The 16,955-nt window shown below is 48.2% G+C and overlaps 1 long non-coding RNA gene and 1 pseudogene across 1 annotated transcript; one reads left to right on the top strand and one right to left on the bottom strand.

Moving 5' to 3' along the window:
* Window positions 1–8,600: 8,600 nt before the first annotated feature.
* LOC123070528 (putative disease resistance protein RGA3) lies at window positions 8,601–16,855 on the top strand (annotated as a pseudogene).
* On the bottom strand, window positions 12,469–13,680 carry LOC123076822 (uncharacterized). Its single transcript, XR_006436281.1, has 3 exons — window positions 13,510–13,680; window positions 13,159–13,380; window positions 12,469–12,603 (listed from the first exon to the last, which is right to left on the bottom strand). It is a non-coding gene; the product is annotated as an uncharacterized lncRNA (long non-coding RNA).
* Window positions 16,856–16,955: the final 100 nt, after the last annotated feature.

Raw genomic sequence — 16,955 nt, forward strand, 5'->3', positions numbered from 1 at the left:
TATATAAACTTACCTGCAGGGGTGCACCACATAACCCAACACGCTTGATCCCTCTGGCCGGGCACACTTTTCTGGGTCATGTCCGGCCTTGGAAGATTAACACGTCGCAGCCCTACCTAGACACAATAGAGAGGTCAGCACGCTGGTCTAAATCCTATGGCGCAGGGGTCTGGGCCCATCTCCCGTTGCACACCCGCACGTTGCGAACGCAGCCGGTAAGCAGACCTAGCCTCCATAATACAAGAGTAGGCGTTCCAGTCCAATCCGGCGCGCGCCGCTCAGTCACTGACGTCAAGAAGGATTCGGCTGATACCACGACGTCGAGTGCCCATAATTGTTCCCGCGTAGTTGGTTAGTGCATATAGGCCAGTGGCCAGAATCAGATCAAATACCAAGATCTCGTTAAGCGTGTTATTTTGAAGTAACCGCGGACGCCAACCAGGGCCAAGCCCATCTCTCTCCTAGGTGGTCTCAACCTACCCTGTCGCTCCACCACAAAGTAACAGTCAGGGGCCGTCGGAAACCCAGGCCCACCACTACCTGGATGGAGCCACCTCCCCCTTCAGCCCCCACATCGGAATCACTTGCGGGTATTCTACGAGCCGACCCGACTTTAGTCACAACATGTATCATGTGTAATATGTATAGTATATATATCCGTGATTACCTCCCAAGTGATCACGGCCCGATAGTATAGCATGGCAGACGGACAAGAATGAAGGGCCACTGATGGAAAACTAGCATCCTATACTAAGCATTAGGATTGTAGGTAAGAGTATCAACTATCGCAACAATGACATGCTATGCATCAGAATAGGATTAACCGAAAGCAATAACATGCTACACTACTCGAATGCAAGCAGTAGAGAGAAGAATATGTGATATCTGATGATCAAGGGAGGGCTTGCCTGGTTGCTCTAGCAAGGAGGGGTCGTCAACAACTTAGTCGATCGTGGCACCAGCAGCGGCGTCCGTCTCGTAGTCTACCGGAGAGAAGGGGGAAGAAACAATGAATACAATGCAAACAGATGCATATCAATGCATGACAAGACAAGTATGAAGGAAATATGCCCTAGAGGCAATAATAAAGTTATTATTTATTTCCTTATATCATGATAAATGTTTATTATTCATGCTAGAATTGTATTAACCGGAAACATAATACATGTGTGAATACATAGACAAACTTAGTGTCACTAGTATGCCTCTACTTGACTAGCTCGTTAATCAAAGATGGTTATGTTTCCTGACCATGAACAATGAGTTGTTATTTGATTAACGGGATCACATCATTAAGAGAATGATCTGATTGACATGACCCATTCCATTAGCTTAGCACCCGATCGTTTAGTATGTTGCTATTGCTTTCTTCATGACTTATACATGTTCCTATAACTATGAGATTATGCAACTCCCGTTTATCGGAGGAACACTTTGGATGCTACCAAACGTCACAACGTAACTGGGTGATTATAAAGGAGCATTACAGGTGTCTCCAAAGGTACATGTTGGGTTGGCATATTTCGAGATTAGGATTTGTCACTCCGATTGTCAGAGAGGTATCTCTGGGCCCTCTCGGTAATGCACATCACTTAAGCCTTGCAAGCATTGTAACTAAATGAGTTAGTTGCGGGATGATGTATTACAGAACGAGTAAAGAGACTTGCCGGTAACGAGATTGAACTAGGTGTTGGAATACCGACGATCGAATCTCGGGCAAGTAACATACCGATGACAAAGGGAACAACGTATGTTGTTATGCGGTCTGGCCGATAAAGATCTTCGTAGAATATGTAGGAGCCAATATGGGCATCCAGGTCCCGCTATTGATTATTGACCGGAGACGAGTCTCAGTCATGTCTACATTGTTCTCGAACCCGTAGGGTCCGCACGCTTAAGGTTACGATGACAGTTATATTATGAGTTTATGCATTTTGATGTACCGAAGGTTGTTCGGAGTCCCGGATGTGATCACGGACATGACGAGGAGTCTCAAAATGGTCGAGACATAAAGATTGATATATTGGAAGCCTATGTTTGGATATCGAAAGTGTTCCGGGTGAAATCGGGATTTTACCGGAGTACCGGGAAGGTTACCGGAATCCCCCAGGAGCTAAATGGGCCATGATGGGCCTTAGTGGAAAAGAGAAGAGGCAGCCCTACATGGGCTGCGCGCCTCCCCCTTCCCCTAGTCCTATTAGGACTAGGAGAGGTGGTCGGCCCCCTCCTTCTCTTTTCCCCCTCCGCGAATCCTATTCCAACTAGGATTGGGGGGGGGGGGGAATCCTACTCCCAGAGGGAGTAGGACTCTCCTGGCGCACCCCTTGTGGCCGGCCAGCCTCCCCCCTTTGGTCCTTTATATACTGAGGTAGAGGCACCCTAGAACACACAAGTTGATCCACGTGATCTATTCCTTAGCCGTGTGCGGTGCCCCCAGCCACCATATTCCTCGATAATACTGTAGTGGAGTTTAGGCGAAGCCCTACTGCTGTAGTGCATCAAGATCGTCACCACGCCGTCGTGCTGACGGAACTCTTCCCCGACACTTTGCTGGATCGGAGTCCGGGGATCGTGATCGAGCTGAACGTGTGCTCGAACTCGGAGGTGCCGTAGTTTCGGTACTTGATCGGTTGGATCATGAAGACGTACGACTACTTCCTCTACGTTGCGTCAACGCTTCCGCAGTCGATCTGCGTGGGTACGTAGACAACACTCTCCCCTCTCGTTGCTATGCATCACATGATCTTGCGTGTGCGTAGGAAATTTTTGAAATTACTACGAAACCCTTCAAAGTAATGGTGCCAGGTGTGCTCTAACGTAGTAGGAGGTGATACTGGCGAAGGTGGAAAACATCCGGGAAAGTATCCCCGGTGTTTCGCGTTTTCGGACAGATAAACCGAAGGGGGAAAGTTGAGTGTTTGCTATGCTAGGGATTTGTGGCGGATGAACGGGCTGCGTATCCGGATTCGTCTCGTCGTTTTGAGCAACTTTAATGTATAAAGTTTTTCCATCCGAGTTATGGATTATTTTATATTAATTTTCATAGTTTTAAACAACTTCTAAACAATTATTATTAAAGGTAATTATGATATCAGCATGATGTCATCAGTCAACCGTTTGTTGACTGGGTCAACAGACATGTGGGTCCCAATCGTCATTGCCCCGGAATTAATTAAACAAAGCTAACTAGCTTAATTACCTTATTAGGTTAACTAATTTTAATTTAGTTTAGTTAAACAGAATTAGTTAACTTAATTAGTTCACTAATTAATTATTAATTAATACTTTTAATAAAATTTATTTATTTTCTTCTATTTTTTTACATTCTGGGGGTGGGCCCCCCATGTCAGTGGCCCAGAGGGGCCTATCGAGTTCGGGCGCTCGGATGCGGGCATCACCCGAGCGGGCGCTGGGCAGCGGGCGAGCACCCGGACGGGAGCGTGCCCGAGGGGGCGCTGGGCGTGCACGCCGGCAATGATCTACTGGGACAGCGGCGAGGCCCTAGCGGCCATCTCCGGCGACCATTTGGTCCACCGCGCGCTACTACAGGACAAGAGCGACGGCACGCATCAGCGGGCGCAAGGAGGAGGCTGCGGGGTGGCCGGTCACGACAGCAACGGCGACGACCGACGCGGCTACAGGCGGTGCTCGATGGTCCGACGGCTACGGGGCACGAGGAGGAGAAGGGAGTGGCCAGCAGGAGGCGGGAGCTCACATCGAGCTCGATGACATGCACGCGGAGGCCGGGGAGGACGTCTGGTTGCGTTGGGCGAAGCAGAGGCAGGAGAGACTGGGCGGTCCGGCGGCGAAACGGCGCCGGCGAGGTAGAGGCGGTGGGGCAGCACCGGCGAGGTGACGCCGCGGAGGAGGACGGAGGCGCGACAGGGTGGCGTCGGGCAACGATGCATCAGGGTCGGGCGATGAGGCGACAGCGTCGGAGGACGTGCAGGCACGAGAGGAAGGGAGATGCGAGGAGGAGGCCGGGGGGCGGCCCTCGGCGCCGGCGGGCGGCGACCGTCCTCGGGCAGGGGCGCACCGAGAGGCTGGGACCGAACAGGGGCGCCCCTCCTCCGTGCGCATGTGTGTGTGTGTGCGTGCACGTGGGTGACGGCTCGGGGAGGGAACGAGGGAGAGTGGGGGGTTGTGTGTGTGTGTGTGTGCGCGCGCGCGTGCGCGTGGGTGACGGCTCGGGGAGGGAACGAGGGAGAGTGGGGGTCGTACGGTAGAGAGTGGGTGAGACCTAGGGTTAGGCAGCTGGTGGGGGGCGGCTGGGCTGCCGTGGCCCATTGTGGCTTAAAGCCCATGGGGAAGGCAGTGGGGTTTTCCTGCTTTCCCCCTCTCTCTCTTTTATACTTTTTTTTTCTTTTCTGTGTTTTTGTTTTTTATTGTTGTTTATTCTAGTGTTAAAAATATCCCAAATTGATACCTAAATTGATGTTACCAATTATGCCATTGCCACATAATTTTGCTACCCAAACTAATGTAGTTTTGTAATTCTTTAATATTTAAAAGTATTTGCATAATAGTTTTCACTACTGTTTTATTCATCTCATAGTTTTTAGCATTTTATAAAAGTGTGGTTCCTTCACCAAATTAATGTATGGATTATTTGCCGCAAACCGAACATTTTAGTTTTAATGTTTGAAAACTTTTGATGTTTTTTCATTAACTCAAATTTGAATTTGAATTGTTTTGAACGAATGCGGGATTAGCAACAGTAATCACGGTGACCTGGCATCATTAGCAGGGTATTACTGTAACTTAAATATCCGGGCGTCACACCACGGAAGAACAGCAGCGGCGGCGGCCTGAGGATGCGGCGGCAGCTAGAGAAGGAGCGTGGCGGCGATGCTCGAAGTAGGTGATAATGAACCCGACAGCGTGACGAAGACCGGCATGGACGGTGATGTTTTCATGCCAAGGGGGGCGCCCGGTGCATATCACGTGAAAGTCGGCGCGCGTGGACGGCGGTGGACCGCGGGCCGCGGCGCTACGGCCCGTAGGGGCGACGCAACGGCGACTAGCAGATCGGGGTGACGACGGGAAAGACCTTAGAGCGGTTGCAGAGATCGTGTGCCACGCTCGCTACGGTTCGACGGGACGATGCAACGATAGCGCGAGGGTAGGTGCAGCCTTGGAAACAGTCTGGAGCGGACGGCCTCGGTGCGGTGGTTGACCGCAGGCCGCGGCACTACAGCCTGAAGAGGCAACGTAGCAGTAGCACGCGGGTTGATGTAGCCATGGAAAAACCATGGTACGGCGACGCTGTGGCCCGAAAGGACAACGCAGCTGCATCCTGTCGCTCAGTCGGTAAAAGTGAAAGGACGTGCATACTCATGGACGATCTTTACGAAATTCGGTTGTCGTTAGACCGGACGTCGTACGCTTGGCAGCCTGACGCGGCAGAAGAGTGGACGCGGAAGCACGCGAACCGTCTCCACCGCACGGGACGCTGCACGAACATCCAACAGCAACATGCACGAGCAGGGCTCAACATGCACACAGCCACCATGCACGAGCAGCTGGACTACGCAAGCGGCCGCCGAACCAGCGCATTGACTCGCGGTATGCGTGTAGCCCGCGCACTGCATGGCAGCCGATCCGGATGGAGGCTCGGTTCCGATCGAAGAAGAGGCGGCGACGGCTGGCGGTGGATGTGCGAGCGGAGTGGGCGGCGCGCCGTGTGCCAAACCTTGCCGCACAGCGGAAGATGGCTGGTGTAATCGCCGCCAAGGTCGAAGTAGAGGCGCGTTGTAGGTGACGAACGACGGTGGGCGACTCAAGCCGATCTGAGATCGGTAGACCCAAAAAGAACCGCTGATCAAGACGACCGGCGAGAGAGAAAAACTCCGATCAATGGATCGGGAAAAAGACTCTAGGGCAGTCGGTCAACACAATCGGCGGACGAATTCTAGGTACGGGCGGCGCGGCCCCCGGCGGCGGTCATCGAGGCCGACTGCCCTGGGGGCGGCGCGCGGGTGCAGAAGCGGCGGCGGCTAGGGTCTAGGATCGATTAGGCCGATACCATGTTAGAAGGGAGAGAAAGGGATTATTGTGGAATATGATGGATGTTGTGTTGAGTCTCTCGGACGGTTTATATAGAATACAAGACTTGGAGTGCAAGAAGTCTCTTCTAGAAATAAGGCAGAAGATGATTGCAAATCATAGTCTACCGTATACAAAGATCTACTGGGGTCTAAAACCAACAAGCAGTATATGCTTAGGTATTCCCATAAAGAAAAACTGCATGATAGGTATAAAAAAAATTGGTGCCAAATCAAGGTGTGGCGGCTGCCACACCTTGCCCACTGGGCTCCTCCGCCGGTAGACGAACCCTATGAAGATGTAAAATTCCTCAACTCTTCTCTCTAATTGGCGGTGCCGTCCTCGCACCCGATGTGCTCGTGCTGCCCCCTTGTCCTCGCACCCAATGTGCTCACTTTCTTCCATGGCGGGACGGGCTGTTGGCTGTGGCACGGGCGTGCTCGTCCGGCGGACAGAACAGATCCAGCAGGTGCGCGTGCGTGGGCAGCCCGAGACTCTGATTCCCGCTGGTTGAGCAATTTTAGAATCATGTGTGTATATCCAATCAACGGACCCTTTTTGTTCAGCTAGGTTCTACTTTATTCTCATTGCTATAGGATTTGATTTTTGTGGACAATTTCGCTCAATTTGCGTTTAAGAATTCGAATTTTGGAGGGCGCTTTTCGTCCGGAATTTTCCGAAAAAACGAATTTCGCCAACTTTGCTCTGGGGTGGTATATTTAGCAAAACGAAATCCGAAACCTTGTGCCAGTCGCAGGTTGTCCGGTATATTTAGCAAAACAAAATCCGAAACCTTGTGCCAGTCGCAGGTTGTCCCAAGCTCAAAATAGGTTCCTAAAATATAAATAGGCTGGAGGAGCATACCTTGTCTATCAGTCGAAGAAGGCAACAAACAAGTAGAAGCAATTGATGCTTTTGGTCATTCGACCCCTTGATGCGAGTTTGTGCTTGTTAGCATGCTGGCAAGAGTGGGGACTTTGGCTGGTTTTACCTACTATTAGATTTGAGCCAATGGCTCACAGTATGAAACCAATACTCTAACTGCCAAGTCAATTAGATCAACCGGAGTCATGTTAGAGAATAAAAGAGGCAGACAACCAAAGGACAACCGGATTTCCTCACGAGCTGAAGCGCTAAGAAAGAGAAAGTGTTATCTCTATACAAAATGAAGCAGTAGCTAGCACACCAGGATAAACCACTTGGTTTACCCGTTGTTTAATGGCGTGTGATTTCAACACAATTCAAATAATTGTTGGAAGGGGGCACTTTACTACCAAGAACACATGTTGCGTTACAAGAATCAATGCGTGCACGAATTAGTTGGTAGAGGCATCCGAATGATCAATCTAGTTGGTGAATCAGCCCTTCGAGGGGAAGATCCGTCTGTCGTCTTAGAGTCGACATGCTCGCTCATGTGTTGCATCAAACCTCTGCTTGTTTACTACAGAGATGAGCTCAGTTTCATCAGTGTTCTTCTTACAATTGCAAGAAACTCCCTGTGCTCTGTAATTTAAATTTCCAATGTATCCCATTTCTAAAAGATGTCCCCATTCAACTGTCGGTGCTACCTCATTGTAGCCACTACTTTTGCTCTCTCCAAAGACTTATGTGCATTGTACGTGATTGTCACACACCTTTGTTATAGTTTCAAGCATTGCTTCTGCTACATGAGGAAGCTAGTTACTTATAGATATGGTGCAAATGCAGACTTCATTGCTTCACCAAACTTCACATGTTTGGGATTTTATTGTTCTTCCTTCAAGTGTGGCCACAGCTGTCAAGGAAATAACATCTCTAAGGCACATACAATATATGGGACATTAACATGCGATGGGTCGGACTCCATCTTGGCTATGAAAATAGTGTTTTGGGGTTTCAAAGAAAAACTATAATGTTCCCCCAGCACTTCTCTCTCTATTGCCTGACAGTGACGCTTTTTTCTCCTTCACAAGTTTCTTTTCTCGTCAAAATATTTTGCTACACACGTACATTTAAGCTAGCTAGCATGAATAGTGTTGGCTTAAAGAAAGAAAAAAGAAACAACATTCTTGATACAGCCACAAACTTCTTAGATCTTGTTAATTTCCATCTTGGGACAACCACCAAAAAAATAGGCGACGCACCGACCATGTGCATAAATGAACAAAATATCTAAATCCAAATGATTGTGGAAATATCAGTTCATAACCGACACCGATCATCATAAAAACAAATTTTGATTAATAAGACCTAAAATGGCTTCTTCGGTATGATTCTCATATACGGTTTAATTATTCATGATACGTCATGTTGTAATTAACTAGATGTCTCAAACCAAGGCTTGTCGTCTGATGACGGCAGGCAGCTGCCGTCGCCGGTCAAGGCTCCGCTGCACATCCCGTTCCCCTCTTATCTCTATTCCATGTCGCCGCTAAGTTTCCATTCCCGCACACGGCCTCCAGACGCAGCAAATCAGCACCAATTTCCTTGAATCAGTGCCAATCTCGCACCATTTTCTCTTCCGTGTAGGGCTTATGTGTTCCTCGTAAGTTAGGAGTTGTGAAAGGAGAACAACAATGACGGAGCGTGTGGTCAAGTCGTTGGTATCCATGTTGATGAACAAGGCAACCAGCTTCCTGGTGGACCAGTACAAGGTGATGGATGGCATGGAGAAGCACCATGAGATCCTGGAGCTTGATATGGCGGCAGTCTTGCACATCATCAAAGAACTGGTGAAAGAAGCTTTCTGGCGCGGAGTTGGTGTCTGGCTCGAGGCCCTCAAGAAGGTACCCTATGAGGGGAACGATCGATGAGCTCAAGTACAAGGTACTCCTGCGTGACGCCAAGAAGAAGGGGCGTTACAATAAGCTTGGTTTTGATATCATAAGCCTCTTCCCTGCCCACAACCCCATCGTATTTCCTTTCAGGATGGGCAAGATACTGTGCAGAATTGTGCAAACCATTAACGACCTTGTCACATGGGTGAATACCTTTGGATTCAAACAGATGCAATAGGCACCACCATCTAAGCATGGGAGGTTCTAGTGTGGCGGTCATGGGGGGCATTGCCCCCCCCCCCCCCCCCCCCCACTTTCCAGAACGTTTTTACTAGTGCATTCATATGTATATGAAGTACTTTATTAACTATTTGTAATGTGTTTTGCAAAAAAACTACAACCCTTCATAATGTTGCCCCCTTGTTGGTCCAAATCTAGATCCGCTAGTGCATCTAAGTAGTGGCACATGCATTACAGATTCCACCTTACTCGGTTCCGAGAATGACATTGTCGGGATGTCCAGATAAGAAGAGAAGAGTAGATCGTGAGTATATTGATTGGTCAAGCTAGTGACAGGGATCTCATCACCCTTCCATTGTTTGATTGGGTGGGTTGGGCGAGAACACCTTTGCTCGGCTTGTCTACAATGACCCGGAAATCCAGGAGTATTTCCATCTCCAGAGGTGCTGGTGGGTGTTTGATGATTTTGACATTGTTAAGGTTGCAAGTAACATCTGTTAGACCAATGAGATTAATCATGAAAAGGCATTGCAGCAACTTCAGAATAAAGGGAGTGGGAAGACGGATATTCGTTTCTGAGCTCGGGCTCAAATGCTCCCGAAATCTCTCCCGTCAGCTCTCATGTGGATATGTGCCTGGTGGCGTATTCATCTGTGTAGAGTAGATGTATGGGAATTAATAAAAACTAGGCATGCAGGTGCATTAAATGTGTAGGCAGCCGTTTGGTCAAGGCGGAATAGAAACCAAGAAAACGGCTCAGTTGTTTTCCTATACTACGTTGAGCCGTCTCCATTCTGCTTCCGACCACCGCCGTCAGTGTCTCTCGTCGTCCCACTTGCAGCCGATTCAAACAAAGATGGAGCCATGAGCAGGGGAAGCTGGGATCTATTTTCTTTCCAAACTCTACCAGTGGATGCCGAATCAAAAGAATGGCTCGCAGTCCAGCTAGTGCAGCGGGGTGGCGTCCACCAGCCAGCTCTGCACAAACTGCATTTACCCGGTTCAAATTTTGAAAGCCAAGACGCACAAACTGGCGTCATGCCAAGCTGCATGCCATGGCTAGATCCAGTAATTACATATGTGATGACCACAGTAGGAAATACTCAACTCCACATCAGGCATGTCACTCAAAAACTTTCAAACATGGACAATTTAAGATTTCAGAAATGTGAACCCCAACAATTTATTGATCTACAACAACAAAGTTTACTCATTAATTCAACATGTCTACTATATTGAATCAAAGGAACAAGCGTGGAGCAAATGCTCGCTGAAACACACCAGAAAATCCTCAGTTTACAGAGTTTTGCAATCTACAGAATCAAGCATGAAATTTTTCTCAGCTATAACAAGCGGCCGTGTGCACGTGTTCCGTTGGTGTCCTTCCATCCCACAGTTCTTGCATTTGCCATGTTTTTGTCATTTCTTGGGGTCATCCCCAGTTAAAGGCAGGTGGTTCTCTTGTGACCTTCGCGCCGACAAATGCTGCAGAAACATTTTCGCTTGCTCAGCCTCTCGTAAGGAACCTTCTCTCTGCTTATCTGGTGCAGCTAAACCGTGTAGGGCATTCACACTTGCAGACCGGCCACCACTCTCTTCACGACAAGTACCGTTAGTGCCCACAAAATCAACCTCCCCATTGCCTGCCATTCTACCACCAGGCAGAATTGCCAGGCGGTCCTCAAATCCTAACCCCTCCCTTTTCTCGGCGAAAGGAACCCCGCTCACCACCAAAGCTTTCAGGCCGGCAGACATGTGCCACAAGACAGAAGGATAATTCCTTTTAACCAACAGGGGTTCTCCTGTTGCACAGTCATTCTCACAATTCTTATTTAGAGAACATGCTTAGTTTTAGGACTGCAATTCAGATCCGAAGTTGCAAGGTAAATTTGGTCATCATCGGGTAAAATGATGAAAACAAATAATATGCACATCTATGGCAGCCAAAATCTTTCTCATTTTTTTTAGAAAAGGAGGATGACCCCCGGCCTCTGCATCTGGGAGATGCATACGGCCACTTTATTGATTATTCTCGAGGACCTTACAAAGTATTACAACAATATGCCTGAATCTGCCATCTTGGCAACATATGGCACTACTCCTATCCATATGATGAAGGGGTGCTACCTGGGCCACATACCCGATCTACTCACCTAAGCCTATCATCAAAAGTCAGAAGCCCCAGCCGAGCCACATACCGGGTTTGGGGCATAAACTGGTCTGACGCACTCACATGTGTCGTCGCCGCCATCTTCCACAGGTCCGTCTTCAGAGCAGATATTGAGGCTTCTACCTTGTCAGGCCACTCCGTCATCGACGCCACCTTGACGCCAGACAACTACCTCCACCTGCGCGAGTCCATCACCGCGCATCGGGCGCCGAGTCTCCACTGCACCATGCCGCCGAGATCCGCCGTCATCAATGTGAAGGATGAAGTACCGTTCCACCAAAAAAGGCGTCTGCTGGTCCCTCGATCCCGTGTACGCCTCCAAGAATGACGCCCCCAAGGAGGAAACGACACCAACGCGCCGCCGTCATCCGATCAACTGATCTAGGGTTTCCCCCGAAGGTAGCGGATAGAGGTCTAGAGCTTCTCCACGGCGATGCCTTCAAGAAGGTAATGACACCACATGGTGCCACCAACGCCGGTCTTGGCATCAAGCCGAGCATACGGTTTTCACCCGGATCCGCTCGAAGAACCTCCATCACGTATTGTGTGCACGGTCGCCGCCGATCTGAGCCGCCGCACAGGGCGCAGGCCGCACCGGCCAGATCAGATCTGTCTGCAGGGCACAACCTGCATGGTGTCGACCCAACCACCAGGCCCTCCATGCCGCCACCGCCGATCCGAGGTCAGATGGTGTGTCGCCGCAGACCCGGCCGCCGCCGCCGAACGCCGCCATGCAACCCGAGATAGGGCCGGCTGCCGCACCCCACCATCGCCGCCCTTGGCCGAGGCAGCCGCAACGCCGCCGTCGGAAGGCAGGCCCGCCACGCCGCCAGGCCAGATCGGCCGTGCCACCCACGCCGCGGGGCTCCGCACCGCCCGCACGGCGCAAGCAAGAGGGAAGACCCCCGCCACCGCCATCAGCCCGGGGCTATAGCCGGCGGCGTCCTTCGGCGGCGGCGGAGGGAAGGGAGGACGGATGGGAACCCCCGGCGGCTAGGGTTTTAGATCCCGCCCGAGTCGCCCGAGCGGGGGCGACGCGGAGGGAGGGGGCCAAAATCTTTCTCATAAATCATTTTATTGGAAACTGGCTTACTTAAGAGCAATTTAGATCTGAAAATTGCACATATAATAAATTTGAGCATCACCAAGTAGCAATATGAAAAGAGCAATGATATGCACAGGTATGGTAGCCGAAAAGTACAAACCAGAACATGATAGTGATGTGGTGAATATTCAACCTAATATGATATGCAGAGGTGTGCACATACTGAATATTCAACCTAACTCGGTCAACCTGGCCTGACCTTGTGGTTCTTTGGCTTAACACCTAAATCCGAGCGCTTCTCCTGGAGACTTGTAATTTCTGAGCTTACCAAGTAGTACCTTTTGGGCCTGCCATGTGAATGATCATTTCAAAGCAAAAACTAGTGATTTGGTGAGAACCAAAATCCAATTTTAGTCAGAAATGCTACTGAACATCTATGTGCATATTTAGTACCAATGCATATTTGGTCAACTTAGCAATTACTTCAAGATTTCAATAGCAGCAATACATGATATCTTTTCTACATAGCTAGGAGGTAGAACTAAAAAAGAAAACAACTTAATGTTCAATGATTTGTAATGCCTGATGCCTCCTCCACAAGAAGATTATTAGTTTCTCTTGAGCACATAAACTAATCCAACCTGATTTTTTAAAGCTAACCGTTACTACATCTGAAACTTTTCACATGTACATCAGACAAATTTTAAAATGTTGTGCCACCTAATCATCATATAACAATATGCATATGTAACAGGCCTAAGCTTTCAGTTAGCTTCATCATTAATTCAAGTGAGACCAAAAATAAATTAATATAGCCCCAGGATGAGCATGTCAATGAACGTACAGCGGTAAACAACACAAAACAATTATCCTCTTCGTCCATCCAGGTGTTTCTGGGTTACCCTGTCAATAGATTGCGCGGACGCAGTGGGTGATATCTCCCGCTACCGTCGGTCGCCGCAGCTCGGCCTACCAGCGCCACCACCGTCAACTTGCTGCCGCATCCAGATGCAACATTCCGGGCTTCCTAGCCGGCTGGATTCACTTCGTCAGGCGTTAACAATGCAAGAGGTACTGGATCTGGGTGTTCAAGGCTGTCGACAAACTCCTCCTGGACGAGAAATCTGAAAGAAAAAACAAACAATGGAGGGTGGACAATTCATCGATTCAGTTATCTTGCCGAAGCATGCCGTCAAATAAAAAAACAAAAATAAGGAGATTACCAGATTCATGCGGGAGACAGATCCACTTACCGGTCGACGGTATCCTGCAAGAATTCAAGGCCGGCATCTTCCATCACTGCTACGCCGGGGATTCAAGCAGCCGCCGCAGGTCCAAAGAGTACTCGGATTCGGGCAAAAGACGGCTGAGTGGGGGTGCGACTGGATCCGGTGGGGGATAGGGATGGACCCCTGCTCATGTGTGCGCACGTGCATTCCCAACGGCCCAGTTAAGTTCTCTAACGCCTACCAGTCCTTGGCTCAGCACAAAAGCCGACGTCCTGTGCCACGGATCAGGACGGCGCGCGCGCGGGCGCAGATGGCCATACGGTTTGGGTCCACGAAAGGTCCACTGTTCTCTACTGTATAACCGCTGTACGACAGATTTCCCTATTTTCTCAGCGCCTTGTCAGACCAAAAATTTCAGATCCCAAGACTCAGGTGGACGACGAGGATTATGGGAGCATCTGAGCTCGGGAGCCGAATCGCCGCGTCCGTGGGAAGAGATACCTTATTGTGTTGGATAATGTATGGAATGAAGATGTTGATAAGTAAGAAAAACTCAGGACCTTCCCGAAGCACGGTGCCAAGGGAATTGCAATACCGACGACCACTCGTAATGTACAAGTGGCTCAAATTATGGAGATGTGCACTAATGGCAGTCTTAATCTCATAAATCTACATAACATATTCCTAAAGGAAATATTTGAGACAAGAGCATTCAATTTGCAAAAGCCAAACGAAAACTAAGCTAAGTGACATGGTTGAAAAGATTCTGGATAGATGTGGGGGCTCCCCCTTTGGCTGCCAAAGACTTTGGATCTATGTTGAGTAATAAGACTAGCATGAAACAATGGAAGAACATACTAACCAGAAGCAACACGGGCAATGAGAAGACGACAACTTTAGCAATACTCCAACTCAGCTATGATGACTTGCCATCACACTTGAAACAATGCTTTGATATTTGAGCAGTATTTCCCATAGATTACCAGATTGATGTGGAGATTTTAATCCAGCTATGGATGGCACATGATTACATACCATTGGTGGAAGGTGACAATCTTGAAAAGGTAGACGGAGAAAATTTTAACGAGCTAACTTGGAGGTCATTCTTTCAACAAGTCAAGAAAATTCTTTGGGGGGGGGGGGGGGGGGGGGGGGGGAGTCCGTTCTAGAGCAGTATGCAGGATACATGATCTTATGCATGACACTGTCTCATGTGTAATGGTTAAAGTTGTCGTACTATAATTGATATGCATGATCAAAATTACTTGTTGTCATGAGGCCCTACAAGGCCCTTGTTCTCGTCTATCGCCATATCGGAGCTCTTTTGTATGATTATCTAGAAAAAGAACTCTACATTTCTCCAGACGCTGTTGTATGCAGATAAACACACTGTTGGGTCAACACCACACTTGTCGAAGTACATTCATATGAACCCACTTCCACTCCTTTCATTGTGCAAACTTCCACTTGAACCAAGGCACTTACAGCACTTGAGGTATCGCAATCTCTCATAAAACACGTGGGTCAAAGAGCTTCCCAGGGAAATGAGCATATACTATATAATCTACAGACCATTAACCTTTCTAATTGTGAGAGTCTTGGTTGACTTCCTAAGGATATGAAGTATATGACAAATCTTCGTCAACTCTATACTAATGGTTGTAGATCACTAGAGTGCATACCTCCATAACTCGGGAAAGTCACTTCTCTGCAGACATTAACATATTTTGTGGTGGGTTCTAGCCTTGGTTTCAGTACTATTGGAGAAATACATGGCTTAAACCATGGTGGTGAATTAGAACTATCTAGTCTTCAATAATATGTAACTCAAACAGAAGCTAAAGCGTGCAGTCGTGCAAATAAAGACAAACTGAACCAGCAGTGGGATGTCCTTGATGCTCCTAAACCTCAGGTAGCATTGGGGTTGTTAAGAATACACTCATACTCTACAAAGGTACCAATTTACCAACATGGGTGACAGATCTTACTTTTCTGGGGCATTGGCCTGAGCTCGACCCAGATGGTTGTACAATGTGTGGCAAGTTTCCCAAATTCGGTCAATTTAAGGCTCTCAAAGTTCTTGTTTTGATAAGAGCATGTGCAGTCACAGTTCATCTGCAGCATTGCCACCATTAAAACACCTCAGGTTATAAAAATTGGAGATATTGAGAGATGGGTGGCAATAGAAGGAGAAGAATTAACATTTCCTCTTCTTGAGAGAGTTCACTTGAAGAACTTCCCAGAGCTAACAACTCTGCCTAAAGCACGAAAACTTAAAATTATCGACATTGAGGAATATAAGGCTCAACTTTCCTTATCAATATTTGAATCCAGGCACATGTGTTGCTTGTCTGACTTGTGGTTGTCTGTCAGTGATACAGAAGCAACACCAGAACTGGAGCTTGATCGGGATCTTGAAGTATTCCTTTCGACACTACTATCTTTGGATTGCATCTTTTTGTTCCGCTCAAGTCCATTGGAGCCAACAGTAGGGATCTGGAAACAGTTTGGTCAGCTCGAGGAATTAGCGATCGGCGGTTGTGATACGCTCATCTACTGGCCTGAAGAGTTTCGAAGCTTGGTATCATTGAATAGTTAATACATGTATAGTTGCAGCAAGCTATAGTAGGCCCTACCAAGGTGAAAGGATACTCAAGGGAGGGATCAACTCCTACCAAGCCTGGAAGATCTAAAGATATATCAATGTGGAAGCTTGATAGAGCTTTTCGTTCTCGTCCTTCTCTCATGGGTATTGAAATTAGGTGGTGTGACCTTCTTCGGTCCATACTGGGGCAGGATGATAGAGAGTTGGAGAGCGTACAACACTTCGGTACAGCAACACCATTGGAACACTGCAGTGATCTTGCATCAAGAAGTTTGCCAGAGCAGTGACCTTCACCCAGAATTAATCATTTGCCATGTCTGGAGGCTTTAGTAATAGATGGTTGTAAGAAGCTTCGTTTCATGGCAGCCCAGTTGGATGGACTCCTAACTTTTTGTATGTGCTGTTGCGATGGTCTAGAGTCCCTGTATTGCTTGCGAGACCTGCCGTTACTGGAAAAACTACATCTTGAGAGATGCAAACATCTGGTATCTGTACCAGGTAGTCTCAGGAATTATTCAGCACCTCTCATCACTCAATACTGCCCAGCTATAAATATATTTTTGCAGGTGTGCCCATCTGTTAATATGACGCCAATTCATCGGTGTCTCCAACAACAGCTAGATAGCCTTGAGCACAAGGATATATCTTATGCTTGTTCGAGCTATCCTGATGAAGGTACCTTTCAGTTTCCTTTTCTTCATTTAGTTCTCTTATCTTCCCTTCTCTATTGTGTTACAACTGTACACCTTGTGGCCTGCAGGTTGAAATGTTATTCTGCTCGCCTTTTATTTTTGCTTTTGTTAACACATCTTGTTTGGTGTGTCTGTTTTTCTTTAAATTCAAAGTCAAGAAGCATGTGAATAGA

The sequence above is a fragment of the Triticum aestivum genome, chromosome 1A, assembly GCF_018294505.1.
Source record: "Triticum aestivum cultivar Chinese Spring chromosome 1A, IWGSC CS RefSeq v2.1, whole genome shotgun sequence".
NCBI classification, from domain to species: Eukaryota; Viridiplantae; Streptophyta; class Magnoliopsida; order Poales; family Poaceae; genus Triticum; species Triticum aestivum.